The sequence below is a fragment of the Pristiophorus japonicus genome, chromosome 9 (genome assembly GCF_044704955.1).
Source record: "Pristiophorus japonicus isolate sPriJap1 chromosome 9, sPriJap1.hap1, whole genome shotgun sequence".
In the NCBI taxonomy this organism is placed as follows: Eukaryota; Metazoa; Chordata; class Chondrichthyes; family Pristiophoridae; genus Pristiophorus; species Pristiophorus japonicus.
The window spans coordinates 187,913,288-187,931,816 of NC_091985.1; the positions used below are offsets into that span (position 1 = coordinate 187,913,288).

Sequence of the window (18,529 nt, forward strand, 5' to 3'; positions counted from 1 at the left end):
AGACCATCAGCAGGCCGGGGCTATCAGAGGGAGCAGCGTACGGCGGCGTACCACTGCAGGAGGGCGACGGCTGCGAAGTCAGGTCGCTGATTGCAGTGCGGGCAGGCACAGCAGGAGGGGCGAAGGAGCAAGAATTTGTAGAAGGAAGTGACCAGGGCCCAGGAGAGACGAAGGCCCAGGGGCAGCACGGGTCAGCCCACCTTGCTATATGTGTGCGCGCTCGTTCCGTGCAGCAGAGCTGGTCTCCAATCGTCTTGGTTAACTCTTACCACTGGACTAAGACCTAGCTCTGTCAAGACTGTGTGGTGGCTGGTGTGCAACAGCCACCACACGTTACAAAAATCCAAGCACAGGCATCTTCCACCCTCCAAGATGTAGTTCGAGATCTGGAATATTAGGTCCTTCATTGAAACAGCTGTGAACTTTTTGGCGTGGAAGCAAGTCATCCTCGCTTTGAGGGACTGCCTATGATGATGACTCTGATTGCATTGGGCACTGAACCATGTTCATTCTGGCAGTTAGACTTTGTTTCTGCTGCTCTACATATCCCCTACACCTCAGCTGGAGATTAATGTTCTCTATAAATATTGAATAAATCAGCTTGTTTCAATCACCCTCTGTCGAATATTTGATTTCTCCATAATAAAAGGAGACTAATTAATATTCCCTCCCCTTCCATTTTGTGCCTTGTCTTAGTCTAGATTATTTCACTTCTCACGCAGTTCATCTTTTCCCACATCAAATCCAAAGCTTTTTTCGTTTCAGTATACGGCTTGTGGGTGTCATCGACTGAACCGGAGTCTCTCACTTTACACTCATTTGACGTACCTTTTAACCAACACTTGAAAGAAACATAGAAACATAGAAAATAGGTGCAGGAGTAGGCCATTCGTCCCTTCGAGCCTGCACCGCCATTCAATGAGTTTATGGCTGAACATGTAACTTTAGTACCTCATTCCTGCTTTCTCGCCATACCCCTTGATCCCCTTGGTAGTAAGGACTACCTCTAACTCCTTTTTGAATATATTTCGTGAATTGGCCTCAACAACTTCCTGTGGTAGAGAATTCCACAGGTTCACCACTCTCTGGGTGAAGAAGTTTCTCCTCATCTCGGTCCTAAATGGCTTACCCCTTATCCTTAGACTGTGACCCCTGGTTCTGGACTTCCCCAGCATTTGGAACTTTCTTCCTGCATCTAACCTGTCTAAACCCGGCAGAATTTTAAACGTTTCTATGAGATCCCCTCTCATTCTTCTGAACTCCAGTGAATACAAGCCCAGTTGATCCAGTCTTTCTTGATATGCCATCCCGGGAATCAGTCTGGTGAACCTTCGCTGCACTCCCTCAATAGCAAGAACGTCCTTCCTCAAGTTAGGAGACCAAAATATAACACAATACTCCAGGTGTGGCCTCACCAATGTCCTGTACAACTGTAGTAATACCTCCCTGCCCCTGTACTCAAATCCCCTCGCTATGAAGGCCAACATGCCATGTGCTTTCTTAACCGCCTGCTGTACCTGCATGCCAACCTTCAATGACTAATGTACCATGACACCCAGGTCTCGTTGCACCTCCCCTTTTCCTAATCTGTCACCATTCAAATAATAGTCTGTCTCTCTGTTTTTACCACCAAAGTGGATAACCTCACATTTATCCACATTATATTTCATCTGCCATGCATTTGCCCACTTACCTAACCTATCCAAGTTCATTCAAGGAATCTTCTTTGGTGCGCAAACCTAATTTCCTCCCTTCTTTCACATCTCTATTTCTCACAGAGAAATAAATTAGTGACATTAGATTTGGCAATTTTGGGACAAGAACAGATGGATACAATTGTTGCAATGATTACATCTAATCATCAGCCTGCCTGAAAAGAGCTTCTGACAATAATCTGTCACAATGCCCAACCAGTCACCATCTGATTCCACCATCATATCTTCATTCATTACCCACCTTTCCCCCTAATTAGAGCTGCTTTCACCGGCATGACCATTCCCCATACTGAGGCTCTCTAATTCCTGAGCAGAGCATAAACACCAGCATGGACTGGTTCATCCGAATGGTCAATTTCTGTGCCTTATATCCTATGCAATTATGTAGTCTCAGTGTAAGTGGTCCCTAGATTTGATGCCTCGGTGTTACTGCTCCCTGGATTTGTTGTCACCGTATTAGTAATCCCTCAATTAGTGTCAGGATGTAATTAATCCTGGATTTGATGTCTCATTGTAACTGGTCCCTGGATTTGTTGCCTCAGTGTAAGCGGTCCCTGGATTTGCTGTTACAGTATGTGTCCCTGGATTTGATGTCACAATTAAGTGGATCCTGGATTTGGTGTCAACAGTACCTCATACCTGGGACTGAGGGAAAACCCGCAGCCCAGCAACGCATTCAGCACAGAATGATCCCACGCAAATCTATTCCCAATTAACACTACCCACATTAATTCACCACAAACAGTCAGTGCCTGGAAGGAACTGCAGCCCCACTTCTAACTTCAGTGAAACATACGATACAAAACATTTTAAAGGAAAAATAAACTCCATCATAGTTCAACAGAGGCGATTAATGGGCAGTAAATCCCCCTCACTCATACACCTCCTTTACCCCTGCTCTCCAACACCCCCTTCCCTATTAATCTTTCATCCCTACTCTCTAACCCGTGACACCAACTCCTCTATCACTCCATTCCTCTCACACCCTCACCCCAACATCTCCTTCACCCCTACTCGCCAAACCCTTCGCCCCAACACTTTCTTCACCCCTACTCTCCAACTCATCACCCTAACTCCTCTTTCACCCTTCTCTCCAAACCCCCCTCACCCAATTGCTCTTTCAGCCCTACAATTTTATTTGTAATTTCACTTTCACAAGTTATCCACACTGGAGGTAAATCTGAGGAGCTTCTGTGTGACGATGAGGTGATCACTGGGCAATAAAGTGCAGAGACTGGTGGGTGGCTGCTCATTATCCTCAGTGAGATTTAATCCCCTTTCCCACTGAATACTGCAGACAGACATGGTCACCTTGGTAACGGAATGGTCAGTGTGACATCACTTTCTAAACAAGAGCACACAAGACAATGGGTCATCAATAAATGGTAAAGGGATTAAACACTCTGCAATTACATTGTAAACAAAATGGAAATAAAATGCTGGAAAATAACTGGTGAAGATAATAACTTATCTCTGTGGAATTGACTAGCAAACTTTAAGAATGATGTGTTTAGTTTACACACACACGTATACACACACATATATATATATAGATATATATATATAATATATAGATTGATAGATAGCAAAGACTTTGTGTGCACACTTTTCAGTTGTTCTGTTTTACATGATGAAATATATATTCTTAGGTCTTTCGGACCTGTCGGGAGCCTATCCGGCGGTGCTTGATAGGGGAATGGGGCAGATATTTAAAAGGACAGGGACTAACTTTTCTCTGCCTATTTATACTTAACTGAACAGTCCAGTTGATCTCGGAGTGTCGGAGGACTTCACGAAACGAGCTCCCATTAACAATGGCTCCCTTCTGTACTGTGCAATGATTGTAAAGCTGTCTATTTCAGTGATTTGCACCTTTCTAAAATGTCTCACTGCTTTTGATAATCCTTGCTTGCCTGTCTAATTTGGAAAGACTTCAGAATTGTGCAGTGTGCCGAAGGTTTTATTTAAAGGTGGAGTAAACTTTGTTTGAAAATATTCTTTCTAACCCTCCCCCAACCCCCAAATTTTAGAACACTCTTTAATACTGACTGGGAAGGTCCCAAGTTCGGTCCTTGATCTGGGCTGTTAGTTGTCTCAGCCAAGGCAACAGTTCAGGGTTATAATTGTCCTCAGTACCACTGGGCTAAATATGAGTAAAAATTAGCTAGTGCCCCTGTTCGTGATACCGATTCAATGACATCAATTGGGAAGTGTGTGGATGTTAGTTGAGGGCAGAATTGGACTCGGATCTGCAGCTGGGAAACTCAAGCCAAACACCACATCAAGATTTGAGAGATTCACCGGATTGATCAGGATCACCTTATCATCAGCCTTTGGAAAAACACCAATCACAGGACACATGTTCTATGTGTGGATGCACCTTCAACCAATCGTTCAGACTGTGAGACTCGTGTGCCCTGCTGACTCAACACTGTAAATGTGGGGACAGTGTGAAAAGATGCAGATGCGCATCGGGTGGAAACACATCAGGGAGAGACCATTTACCAGCTGAGTGTGGAAAGAGATTCAGTCTCTCACCTCACCGACTGACATTCGAAGATTTAGATAACCGACTTTCTCCTGTGAATATAGAGCTGTGTTATTGGGCCATAATGTTTTTACTTGTTCATCTTGTTGACTGTAAATCTTTGCCAATTGTTTGGTGTGATCGGTTTACTTGTACATATCTTAAAACAATACATTTACTGAGTAGATTCAAATTGAAATTGAAAGCAGCTTTGCATCCATGATACTCTATTCACACATGGAAGGTGAGAGAGATGGGGTGGGGACACGCAAAGTCCTGTCGCTGTAAGTGATTAACAGACTGGGTTTTGTGTTTAGTGATCCCGGGCGTGTTAGCTATCCCTACCCTGGACACCAAGGCAAAGAGAGGCAATCGGGAAAGTATGGGGAACTTGTCCCTGAGAGTAACCAAAGGCATGAGAACTAATATAGTCTAGAGTTAGAATGGAGGAAAGGCGCAACATGGAGCAGCCAGTGACAGGATATCAATTTGTCTCCGCTTATCATGGAGACATCAAATATCAACACAGTGTTATTTGAAATATCAAAATATTAAACTCCAGCCCAGTTTTCGGAGTTATTAACATCAGCAGAAACAAATTCCAACTGACAATATGAACATGATTCAGTCAGGATGCGATTAACAGCAGTAATAACAGTTGAACCCAACCTCTGCAGTCATTTGTGAAATCGCAATTCAGATGACTGAGTGAGTCCCTTCCCACAGATCCCAGTGTGAATTTGCTGGAGTTTCAGCAGATCGGATGACTGAGTGAAACTATGCACACACATGGAGCAGGTGAATGGCCTCCCTCTGGTGTGACTGCGACAATGATTTTCTAGATCAGACGGGGAACTGAATTGCTTCACACAGTCTCCATATTCCCATGGTTTCTCCATGGTGCGGGTATCCTTTTCTCCAGGTTGGATGATCAATTGAAGTTTTGTCCACACACAGAACATGTGTAGTTTCTCCCCGCTGTGAATGATGCAATGTTTTTTCAGGCTGTGTAACTGGTTGAAGCTCTTTCTACAGTCAGTGCACTGGAACACTCTCACTCGGATGTGTGTGTGTCTTGGTACATTTCCAGTCACATTGATGTTCGAAATACTTTCCACATACAGAACAAACATTTCTCCTTCCACATTCAAAGGCCGATGATGTTCATCATTTCCAGGTTACAAGGTTGGGTTCAGTTCTGCATCCACTGTGGGAAAAGTGAGAATAAAATCAATCAGCTGCTGATTTTCTCTGCTGGTCACTGGGCCTCCTTGGAGATGGAGCACGCGGTGTCCACCGGTACGCTCGCGGCCTTCCGCGAGAGGTGGGCACCGGAGGGACTGGAGTGCATCATCACGCCCGGCAACCAAATTTTAATTTGATTTTACGTTTTAAAGTTAATTTGTTTTAATTGCCGGTGCTTTTAGTGTCCCCTTCCCTTTTATAGGGGGCACTGGGGAAAAATTGTGATTTTAGTGCCCAAAAAAAAAAAAACAAAAAAAAAAGAAAAAAAAAAAAACACAAAAAAGGGGAAAAAAAAAAAATGGGCCTTGTAAATGTCTGGAGTGTCACCCAGGTCGGGTGGCACCGTTTAATGTTTTATGTTTTCACAGATAAACTCAAAAGAGTTTCATGCACAAGGACCAATTGGAGAGCAGTGGAGGCGTGTCCTGCTCAGTAGGAGCTGAGAGCAGTGAGAGAGGCTGCTAGCAACTTGAGCTCCTGCTTGGAGAGCCCTGAGACCAGCCCAGGAACAGAAGGAAGGAAGGGGCTTCACCTTCAACTTTACCCAGAGGGAGAGGAGGAGAACAGAAAACTTCACTGGGCCTTTTGTGCGGCCCAATAGGGAGAGGCTGTGCTGGCCCAATAGGGTGAGCCCAGGCTGGCCCAATCGGGTGAGCCCGAGCTGGCGCAATCGGGTGAGCCCGGGCTGGCCCAATAGGGTGAGCCCGGGCTGGCCCAATAGGGTGGGCCCCGGCTGGCCCAATAGGCTGAGCCTGTGCTGGCCCAATAGAGTGAGTCTGTGCTGGCCAATAGAGTGAGTCTGTGCTGGCCCAATAGGGTCAGCCTCGGTTGGCCCAATAGGGTGAGCTGGGTTGGCCCAATATGGTGAGCATCTGTTGGCCAAATAGGGTGAGCCTGGTATGGCCCAATAGGGTGAGCCTGGGCTGGCTCAATAGGGTGAGCTGGAGCTGGCCGAATAGGGTGAGCCTGGAATGACCCAATAGGGTGAGCCCGTGCTAGCCCGATAGGGTGAGCCTGGACTGGCCCAATAGGGTGAGCCCGGAATGGCACAATAGGGTGAGCCCGTGGTTGCCCGATAAGGTGAGCTTGGTCTGGCCCAATAGGGTGAGCCCGGGCTGGCCCAATAGGGTGAGGTGCGGGCTGGCCCAATAGGGTGAGCCTGTGCTGCCCAGGGTCACCAGACAACAAGCAGCACAAAAAGGCTCCCTTTCAGGGGCCATTGAGCTGGGCACAAACACCTGTCCAATCAAACTGACAGAGACTCTGAAGCCCCGCCCATTTTTTGTCCCTGGCCAAAAGACTGCGCATGCGCTGCAAGACCTACCTTGACCAAGCTGGCGGCCGGTAAGCTCTCTCACCCCAAAACAGTTTCCGCCACGAAAGACACCAAGAAAGTAATCACGAAAACCCCCACCGAAGGGCGGCAAGAAGCGGAGAAAGTCGAAGAAAGAGAGTTACTCCATCTACATCTACAATGTGATGAAGCAGGTTCACCCCGACACCGGCATCTCCGCCAAGGCCATGGGCATCATGAACTCGGCTGTGAACGATATTTTGGAGCGCATCGCGGGTGAGGCTTCCCGCCTGGCCCATTACAACAAGCGCCGCACCATCAGCTCCCGGGAGATCAGACCGCCGTGCGCCTGCTGCTGCCCGGGGAACTGGCCAAGCACGCTGTGTCGGAAGGGACAAAGGCGGTGACCAAGTTCACCAGCTCCAAGTGAAACTGCGCGCTGTCCTGAGAGATCAAACCCAAACATAACGGCTCTTTTAAGAGCCACCCACAACCTCTCTGAAAGAGCTGAACAAACGCATCACCCTTTAGATTCAAATCACTAATTATTTCCTGAACAAGTGTTTGCAGTTCCAGCTGCAGATTTAGTTTTGAATTCTCCGATAAGCAGCTTCACTGTCCGGTTCGCCCTCAGTGTCGCTGGAATTTCCCGCCCACAAATTACAAACACGGTCCCTGCTCGCTGTTTCCCTTTGCTCTCAGACCCGTTCATTTACACCGCCTGCCGAATTAAGAGCTTGTTTAGGGGCTGAGAGTCAGGTTTCAATCACACATTCTCTCTCGCAAGCTCTTTTCAAGTTTATTTTTCAATTCCTGTTGCGGGTCAGTCCGTTTATTAACCCGACACTCCCCGCAGTGTTACAACCCAGAATGGGAGTTCTTACAGAGACCAGAACCGGGGACAGTTTGAACACTCTGTCCCTCTTCCCTTTTCACAGAGGGACTCCCAGTTCTGGTCTCACTGCCGCCTTTGCGGGGGATCGATCAATAATCTATGGAACCCAACTTTTGCAAAGATTGAGCTGGAATGTATCCCGTTACAGCATCAGTGGCGATTGATTCCCGCCCATTACAGACAGTTTGAAATAGCACCCGAATTTAATCTTGACTGTAACAGCCTGGAACTTGCAAGGGATATGTGGAATAAGACGCAACAAATTAAAACGTGTTGGCAAATCTTTGACTAATGGTGAATTTATTAACATAATCCGCTAGTTTTAAAATTATTGGCGTGGGTTTTGAATAAAAAATCATTATTCTGACTGTTGCAGACAGTAATTTCGGCCTTACTTTCATTGGTGGGCTAAGCAGACAGTGATTGGTTATCGGAAAAGACCAATGAAATGCACCACAGAGCGACCAATTACAACTTCGCTCCCTGCATTCTCCAGACACACACACACACAGAAAGGCAGATGTGGGAGGAGTCTCTCATTCTTTCTCTGAACTGTCGATTGTGAAAATGTCAAAAAGAGGAAAAAGTGGCGGTAAAGCTCGGGCCAAGACCAAGTCTCCTCCTCCTGGGCCGGACTGCAGTTCCCTATGGGCCGTGTTCACAGGCTCCTGCGGAAGGGGAACTACGCTGAGCTACGTGTGTAGTCCCGGTCTACATGGCTGCTGTGCTCGAGTATCTGACTGCTGAAATCCTGGAGCTGGCCGGCAATGCATCCCGCATCATCTCCAGACACCTGCAGCTGGCAACCGCAACGACCAGGAGCTCAACAAGCTGCTGGGAAAGGTGATCATCGCTCAAGGGGGGGGGGGGGGGGGCGCTGCCTAATATCCAGGCTGTGCTGCTGCTCAAGAAAACCACCAGTGCGTCCAAGAGCAAGTAAAGCGGACAGGATTTAATCTAATAACACAAAGGCACTTTTCAGAGCCACCCACAGTTTCAGTGAAAGGGCTGGTTACTGTTCTATGGATCACAATTAACATTGAATCTCTGCAATTAAGGTGTTAGTTTCCTGATCAGAAATGACCCTCAGACATTCTCGGTTATAAACTGATCACTGTCGACAGACAATGCAACAGGTTTGCTGTTATAAGATCCTGCTGCAAGGTACCATAAATCATTTCTGGCCCGCAGACGGTAAGCTTAGCTCGATTGCGATGGCGGAGAATCGAAGCCGGGTTAACTGCTTGGAAGGCAGCTCACCACTCACTATACACCATCGCTCACATATCTTCATATTTTAGAAAGTGACAGGAGTCCCAATCTCACATTCCAGAAACTGACAGTTGCAGAATAAAACCCACACTGCCATATCCGACACTGACATGTGCAGAATAAAACCTGAACTCACACAACGGAAGCCAACAGGTACAGAATCAATCACATACTCACATACTCTACATGTTCCAATGACCCATGACCAGTGCTCTGTACATAGAGAAGCTCACAGTTTACACAGAGCACGATGGTGGTATAGTGGTGAACAGAGCTGTCTTCCAGATACCTGCCCATCGAAAGCAGGCTGGTTTTAATATAATGGTCACGCGATGGTAATTTTGAACCAAACTCAGTGCCTTCCAGCAGGATTATGTCGCTCAAATTAGTCAAAAGATGTGCAACTTTAAAAAAATTACAAAAAATATTCCTCATATCTGTTGATAATTATTTTTTAGGCTAAAAGGGCTTCAAATAATAAATGGGGTGTGGGCACATCCCAAGCAAGTTAACTATTCACAGTAACCATTTCTAATCGGAGGGAAAGTGTCCCAGCATAGTGCTTAGGTTCTGATTACTGAACATAGTATTTGTCCCACTTAAGAACCACAAGACCGAGTTAGTCGTAAATGCAACGCATGTCGTGGAGGCGATGATGTTATCGTGGTGAGCATAGCTGCCTTCCAAGCAGTTGACCCGGGTTGGATTCCCGTCCATCGCAACCGCTGTCATTTTAATATTCCTGTCAGGTCAGAAATGACTTATGTGAGCTTGTAACAGCAGCATTGTAAAATGACCGAGCGGCCCCAGGGGGAGATAGTCGGAGCTTCACGTGTTTCTTCTCGGTACCACGTCCATGGAATGATTCCGGCAGGGGGCGGGGCTTGTCGCATATCTGTCAAAAAAGTGCGGGGGGCGGGGCTTCACAGATGCCTGTCTGACAATTATTTGTACTGCACTTTTTTTGACAATGAAATGAATGTTGACGAAAATCATTCATGTGAGTCTCCCATGGAATTAAAACGGAGTTGAACCAACAAATGAATTCTCAGTCAGAAACGTTGGGCCATCAACCGCTGATTCCCTTTATACTCGGTTCTTAACATCCGTTTATATTCGGCTCAGACAACGTGTTCACTGAAGGCCGGTCTCACGTTCAGGTTCCGTCTGTTTTGCATTTCTCTGAAGTAGGTCTCTCTCTATATTGAACCATTGATGGGAATATCCGCTGACAGCAAACCTGTGGCAGTGTTTGGTGATCTAGATTTCTACATGTTCGACAGAGAGTGACCGGTTTATAACCGAGATCAGGAAACGCTCAGCTTCATTGCCGAAATTCAATATGTTAAATTAGATCTGGGATAATTATTATCCATAGATCCACGGACAAATGAGAACCATCGAACATTAAGGACCCTTTCAGATACTGTGGGTGGCTCTGAAAAGAGCTGTTCGGTTCTTAGATTAAATCGTGTCCGCTTTACTTGCTCATGGACGCACCGGTGGTTTTCTTGGGCAGCAGCACAGCCTGGATACTAGGCAGCACCCCGCCCTGAGCGATGGTCACCTTTCCCAGCAGCTTGTTCAGCTCCTATTCATTGCGGAAGGCCAGCTGCAGGTGTCTGGCGATGATGCGGGTCTTCTTGTTGTCACGGGCCGCGTTGCCAGCCAGCTCCAGGATTTCAGCGGTCAGATACTCGAGCACAGCAGCCATGTAGACTGGGACTCCGGCACCCACCTGCTCAGCGTATTTCCCCTTCCGCAGGAGCCTGTGAACACGGCTCACAGGGAACTGCAGTCCGGTCCGGGTGGAGCAAGACTTGGCCTTGGCCCGAGCTTTACCGCCGCTTTTTCCTCTTCCAGACATTTCCACAATCAACACATTCAGAGAAATAATGAGAAACTCCTCCCACATCTGCCTTTTTCCCTTCTGGAGGAATGCAGGGAGCGAACTTGTGATTGGTCGCTTTGTGGTGAATTTCATTGGTCTTTTCCGATGTCCAATCAAAGTCTCTATAGCCCGCAAATGAATCCAGGGATGAAATTACTGTCCTCAAAAGTCAGTCCTCAAACGATTCAGAAAGTCAAAAATCCCTCCAATAATTGTTAAAATTGCGGATTATGTTAAAAACTTCAACATTAGCCAAATATTTCCAAATACGTTTTGTTTCTTTTATCATATTCCATATTTCTCTATCAAATTCCAGTCTGTGACAATCAGGATTAAATTCAGGTTCAGTTTTAAACTGAATCACCAATGATTCTGTAACGGCACACATTCCAGCTCAAGCTTTGTAAAACTGGAGATTCCTAGATTATAGAGGATTGGCTAACTAACAGAAAACAGAGAGTCTGGATAAATGGTTCATTCTCGGGTTGGCAATCAGTAACTAGTGGGGTGCCGCAGGGATCAGTGCTGGGACCCCAACTATTTACAATCTATATTAACGACTTGGAAGAAGGGACCGAGTGTAACGTAGCCAAGTTTGCTGACGATATAAAAATGGGAGGAAAAGCAATGTGTGAGAAGGATACAAATAATCTGCAAAATGACATACACAGGCTAAGCGAGTGGGCAAAAATTTGGCAGATGCAGTATAATGTTGGAAAGTGTGAGGTCATGCACTTTGGCAGAAAAAATCTAAGAGCAAGTTATTATTTAAATGGAGAAAGATTTCAAAGTGCCGTAGTACAGCGGAATCTGGGGGTACTTGTACTTGAAACACAAAAGGATAGTATGCAGGTACAGCAAGTGATCAGGAAGGCCAATTTTATCTTGACATTTATGGAAAAGGGGATGGCGTATAGAAGCTGCGAAGTCTTGCTACAGCTATACAAGGTATTGGTGAGGCCACACCTGGAATACTGCGTGCAGGTTTGGTTTCCATATTTACGAAAGGGTATACTTGCTTTGGGGGACAGTTCAGAGAAGGTTCACTAGGTTGATTCCGGTGATGAGGGGGTTGACATGAGGAAAGGTTGAGTAGGTTGGGCCTCTACTCAATCGAATTCAGTAGAATGAGAGGTGATCTTATCGAAATGTATAAGATTTTGAGGGGACTTGACAAGGTGGATGCAGAGAGGATACAGAGAGGGCATGGTCTTAGAATAAGGGGCCACCCATTTAAAGCAGAGCTGAGGAGACATTTCTTCTTTTGGAGGGTTGTAAATCTGTGGAATTCGCTGTTTCAGAGAGCTGTGGAAGCTGGGACATTGAATAAATTGAAGACAGAAATAGTCAGTTTCTTAAATGATAAGAGGATGAGGGGTTATGGCTAGCGGATGGGGAAGTGGAGCTGAGTCCATGATCAGATCAGCCATGATCTTATTGAATGGCAGAGCAGGATCGAGGGGCCATATGGCCTCCTCCTGCTCCTAATTCTTATGTTCTTATTATTGATCGATCCCCCGCACAGGTGGCAGTGAGACCAGAACTGGGAGTCCTTCTGTGAAAAGCGAAGAAGGACAGAGTGTTCAGACTGCCCCCGTTTTGCTCTCTATAAGATCTCCCATTCTGGGTTGTTACACTCGGACTCTCAGGTTAATAAACGGTTTGACCACTAACTAGAACTTTTTTTCAATTGGAAAGGCCATGAAAGGGAATGCGGTGGCTACTATCTGAGTCTCAGCCCTAAAACAAGCTCTTAATTTGTCGGCAGGTGCTATAAATCAACGGGTGATAGCAAAGGGATAGAGCAACCAGGGACCGTGTTTGTAGTTTGGCAGGAAATTCAACAGCGACGCTAAGGCCGAACCGGACAGTGAAGCTGCTTATCTGAAAATTCAAAACTAAATCTACAGTTGGAACTTCAAAGGTTGTCAGGAAATAAGTACAGTAAACACAAAAAGTTAGTATGCAGGTACAGCAAGTAATCAGGAAGGCCAATGGGATGTTGGCCTTTATTGCAAGGGGGATAGAGTGTAAAAGTAGTGAAATCCTGCTACAACTGTACAGGGTATTGGTGAGGCCACACCTGGAGTACTGCTTACAGTTTTGGTCTCCGTATTTAAGGAAGGACATCGTTGCATTGGCGGCTGTTCAGAGAAGGTTGACTAGGTTGATTCCGGAGATAATGGGGTTGACATGAAGATAGGTGGAGTAGGTTGGGGCTCAGAAGAATGCAAGGTGATCTTATTGAAAATTATAAGATAATGAGGGGACTTGACAAGGTGGATGCAGAAAGGATCTTTCCACTCATAGGGAAAACTAAAACTAGGGGATATAGACTCAGAATAAGGAGCCACTCATTTAAAATTGAGATGAGGAGAAATTTCTTCTCTCAGAGGGTTGTAAATCTATGAAATTCTCTGCCCAGAGAGCTGTGGAGGCTGGGTTATTAAATATATTTAAGGTGGAGATAGACATATTTATGAGCAATAAGGGAGTAAAGGGTTATGGGGACCGGGCAGGGAAGTGGAGTTGTGTCCATGATCAAATCAGCCATGATCTTATTGAATGGCGGAGCAGGCTCGTGTGGCCAAATGGACTACTTTGCTCCTATTTCTTAAATGATGATGGGTTTGTGCAGCTCTTTCAGAGAGGCTGTGAGTGGCACTTAAATGAGCCGTTGTGTTTGGGTTTGTTCTCTCAGGACAGCGCACAGTTTTACTTGGAGCTGGTGTACTTGGTCACCGCCTTTGTCTCTTCTGACACGGCGTGCTTGGCCAGCTCCCCGGGCAGCAGCAGGAGAATGGCGGTCTGGATCTCCTGGGAGCTGATGGTGCGGCGCTTGTTGTAATGAGCCAGGCGGGAAGCCTCACCTGTGATGCACTCCAAAATATTGTTCACGAATGAGTTCATGATGCCCACGGCCTTGGAGGAGATGCCGGTGTCGGGGTGAACCTGCTTTATCACTTTGTAGATTTAGATGGAGTAACTCTCCTTCCTCGACTTTCTGCGCTGCTTGTCGACCTTCGCTGGGGGTTCAGGGACCCTTTTCTTCGCGGCTTTCTTGTCGGTAACTGTTTTCCCCGGCGGGGTGGGGGGGAGGTGCTGGGGGAGCAGGTTCAGCGGCCACCATCTCAGTCAGGACAGGTATCATGGCGCATGCGCGGCCTTTTAGGCAGGGACAAAGTGTGGGCGGGGCTTCAGGGTGTCTGTCAGTTTGATTGGTCACATGTTTGTTCCCAGGTCAGTGACCCCTGAAAGGGAACGTTGTTGTTCTGATTTTTGTCTGGTGACCCTGGGCCCGGCCTCATCCTGTTAGACCAGCCCAGGCTCACCCTATTGGGCCAGCACAGGCTCATGCTATTGGGCAAGCACAGCCCAGGCTAACCCTATTGGGCCAGCCCGGGCTCGCCCTATTGGGCCAGCACAGGCTCACCCTATTGAGCCAGCCCAGCCCAAGCTGACCATATTGGGCCAGCCCAGGCTCACCCTATTGGGCCAGCACAGTCTCATCCTATTGGGCCAGCCCAGGCTCACCCTATTGGGCCAGCACAGGCTCATGCTATTGGGCAAGCACAGCCCAGGCTAACCCTATTGGGCCAGCCCAGGCTCACTCTATTGGGCCAGCACAGCCCAAGCTAACCCTATTGGGCCAGCCCAGACTCACCCTATTGGGCCAGCCCGGGCTCGCCCTATTGGGCCAGCACAGGCTCACCCTATTGAGCCAGCCCAGCCCAAGCTGACCATATTGGGCCAGCCCAGGCTCACCCTATTGGGCCAGCACAGTCTCATCCTATTGGGCCAACACAGGCTCACCCTATTGGGCCAACCAGGCTCCCCTATTGCGCCAGCCCAAGCTCAACCTATTGGAACAATCAAGGCTCACCCTATTGAACCAACCCAGACTCACCTTATTGGACCAGCCCAGGCTCATCCTATTGGACCAACCCAGATTCACCCTATTGGGCCAGCCCAGACTCACCCTATTGGGCCAGCCCAGGCTCACCCTATTGTGCCAGCCCAGGCTCACCCTATTGTGCCAGCACGAAAGACCCAGTGACCAGCAAAGAAAATCAGCATCTCATTGATTTTACTCTCACTCTACGCACAGCGGGTGCAGGTCTGAACCCAACCATGTAAGCTGGAAATGATGAACATCATCGGCCTTTGAATGCGGAAGGAGAAATGTTTGTCTGTTCTGTCTGTGGGGAAATATTTCAAACATCACTGTGACTGGAAAAGCACCGAGACACACACACACCCGAGTGAGAGTGTTCCAATGCACTGCCTGTTGAAAGAGCTTCAACCAGTTACAGAGCCTGAAAAAACATTGCACCATTCACAAGGGAGAAACTATGCGTGTTCTATGAGTGGACGAGACTTCAACTGATTGTCCAACCTGGAGAGACTCAAGGACACCAGCACAATGGAGAAACCGTGGGAATGTGGGGACTGTGGGAACGGTTACATTTCCCTGTCTGATCTAGAAATTCATCGTTACAGTCACACCAGGGAGAGGCCATTCACCTGCTCGGTGTGTGCGCAGGGATTCACTCAGTCATCCGACCTTCTGAAACTCCAGCGAGTTCACACTGGGGAAGTGTGGGAAGGGATTCACTCAGTTATCTGAATTGCGAGTTCACAAGTGACTGCAGGAGTTGGGTTCTACAGTTATTACTGCTGATAATCGCATTCTGACTGAATCGTGTTCGTTCTGTCATTTTGGATTTGTTTCTGCTGATGTTAATAACTCCGAATACTGGGATGGTGTTTAATATTGTGATGTTTCAAATAATACAATGTGTCGATATTTGATAATGTAAATTCCCGGATTCTTTTACCTCAATCTGGTTCAGTAAAATTACTGAGTCGAATACCTCTTGTGCTTTGAACAAAGCAGTCTTTATTACCGGCCAGTAAGCCCTATCAGACAGAAGATATACTCTCTGGATAGAGCGTACACACTCCCTACGGATAGGTGAAGTTACATCGTAAAGTGTCAACAGTTATACAGTTTTGAAATCAGATAACAAAATACAATTAGATTGACATTCTAACTCAGCCACTCATTAGTCAATCTATATGAGATGTTTTTGTGAAAGCTCAAGCATTGCCTCTAAATGTTTCAATCTAGTGGTGTGACTATTAACTGAGACCTTGCAATTCTGCAGATTTATTTCATGTTACAATTAGATGTTATTGGCAGGATTAGTGACTTGAAACCTTGGGAAAGACTGTTAGCTATGCTGATGTTGCACTATTTAAAATCTGACATTCTCCCAGCTATTCTTCCATGGCTTATACATTTTCATATATCCCGTTTACTTTACTGTCCTTAATTCCATATATTCCATTCAGATATCCACATCCCTCCTTTTATCATTCTATGATAACATTTAGGATAATTCTAGGAGTATTGCATTCATCCGTTCGCACTCCCTTTCCAGAATCATATTATTGTTGAGTAGTTCTCTAGTTTGTTGGATCATAACCTGGGAACCCTTGACCACAAGAGGGTCTGCTAACCTTGTCATCATTACTTTACAGCAGAGGTTAAGGCAACCAACAATCAAACAGCAGGTAATTATTATTACGATGAGAACAATTGCCCCATGTATTAGATAGGAACTCCAAGATCCACCCAGAAACCAATCAAACCTGCTAAGTTCTTTTGCTGGTGTGGATAACTTCTTCACCTCCCTCCTTATGTGATCGGCAAGGTGGGTTATGTTTTTTGAACTATCAGGAATGTAAGTGCAACATTCAGATCCTATCAGGGCACACGTTCCCCCTTTCTCAGCTAACAGGTAATCGAGGGCCATTCGGTTTTGTAATGCTACGGTCCTTATCGCTACCATTTCAGCTGTGATGCCCTCCAGAGCCTCAGCAGTGCGGTTAGCTACCTGTTCCAATATCGTTTCTTTGAATCCATCTAACAGTCTCAGTTAGGGTCAGTGGAACGGTGCGCAAAGGAATTCCCCCTTTGGAATGTATAGGGATATGTGAACACACCCAGCATCTAGTGAAGTGCCCTTTTTCCGCATAAACGTAAGACATATACAAAAAGGTGTTTACATGGAGCTCTCGCCTTTGTCTTCCTTCCCGTGCGCCAAAACTGTCATATATCAATACTATTATGCAGACAGTGGCATACAGACACAGTCTCATCTTATAAATAGTCCAATTATTTAGCTGATAAAAAGAGTTCTGTTTTCCCGTTTCCCTTCTTCAGGTCTCCGTCAGTGTATTTGGCTTCTTACGGGTAAAAGTTCAAACTGATCCTCCTTCAACTGCCTTGTTCAGCTATGGGGAGGAGGAGATCTGGAACAGAAACAGGAATTAGACTAACCAGCAAAATTTGTTTAAATGGTGATGAGCTTGCAGTGGTGCAGGTGAACCCAGGCACTTTTCCCCTCAACCTTGGCTGCAGTGGGGGTAGTGAGTGACACCTGAAAAGGCCCCTCACATTGTGGCTCTAATCCCTTCCGAATCCATACTTCCCTGGTGCCACGAGGGACAATTCGGGTAAAACTGGGAGGTCGAGGTGAGCATCTTGAACCTGGTTGTGAACTAGTCGCAGAGCCTGAGTCAGAGAAAGAACATAGGTGGTCATCAGTCTAGCTGAGATCTCATATCTAGGAACAATTTCCCTCATTAACACCTTAACAACAGTCTGCGTCTTATTGTCCAGGTTAGGGTAGGCTTCAATCCATTTGCCAAACACATCTACTATTACTAACACATATTTGTAACACTGAACTTTTTGCAACTCAATGTAGTCCAACTGAAATGTCTCAAAGGGACCTTCGGGTAGGGGCGTTTTACCCCAATCTCAGGGGACTCCCTTCCCTGGATTATGTTGCTGGCCAACCAGGCAACGACTACTGATGTTCTGGGTGAGCGCCTGGAGTCTAGGGTGCCCCCAAGTAGTCAAAAGTGTGTCACTCGTGGTCCTTGCTCCACAATGAGTAGCAAAATGCATACATTCAATAACTCATAGAGCCAACTTGTCAGACATGCAAGTCTGTTCCGCGGGAGTGGTCCAGAGTTTAGAAACATTGTCATAAGTACATGCATAATATTTCCACAACAGTTTATCTTTTTCAGGAGCGTCCTCCTATGCTTTTATAACATCTTGGATGGTTGGCATTGGTTTTTCCGAGGCTAACTTATCCTTCGCAGGATTTTTAGTCTGACTCATAATTTTGGGCACTACCATCTGTTGGTCACGAGAGGCCTGTTTGGCCTCTTGGTCAGGACAACGATTCCCTATATCAACCAGAGAATTTCCGGTAGTATGGGCGGTACATTTGACAATGGCAATGCGTTTGGGGAACATGAGGGCTTGCAACAAATCAGATACTAGCTGTTTATGAGATATCTCATTCCCCTGTGAGGTTAGGAATCCCCTATTTTTCCATAATTGTCCGAAATCATGGGCCACCCCAAAGGCATACCTAGAGTCGGTATAGATATTGACTTTGAGATCTTTGGCCAAGATACAGGCTCGGGTGAGGGCGAATAGTTCAGCTTGTTGAGCAGAATAGGCGATTTCAAAAGCGGCAGATTCCAAGACCTGATTCTCCTGGTTTACTATGGCGTATCCTGAGATTCGTGTATCTTCTGGATTAATAGAAGTACTTCCGTCAACATACATAAACAATCATGACTGGCTTCTTCCTCATCTTGGGTT

At 46.5% G+C, this 18,529-nt stretch overlaps 1 pseudogene; it reads right to left on the reverse strand.

Moving 5' to 3' along the window:
* Positions 1 to 7,114: 7,114 nt before the first annotated feature.
* On the reverse strand, positions 7,115 to 10,815 carry LOC139274004 (histone H2A type 2-C-like; annotated as a pseudogene).
* Positions 10,816 to 18,529: the final 7,714 nt, after the last annotated feature.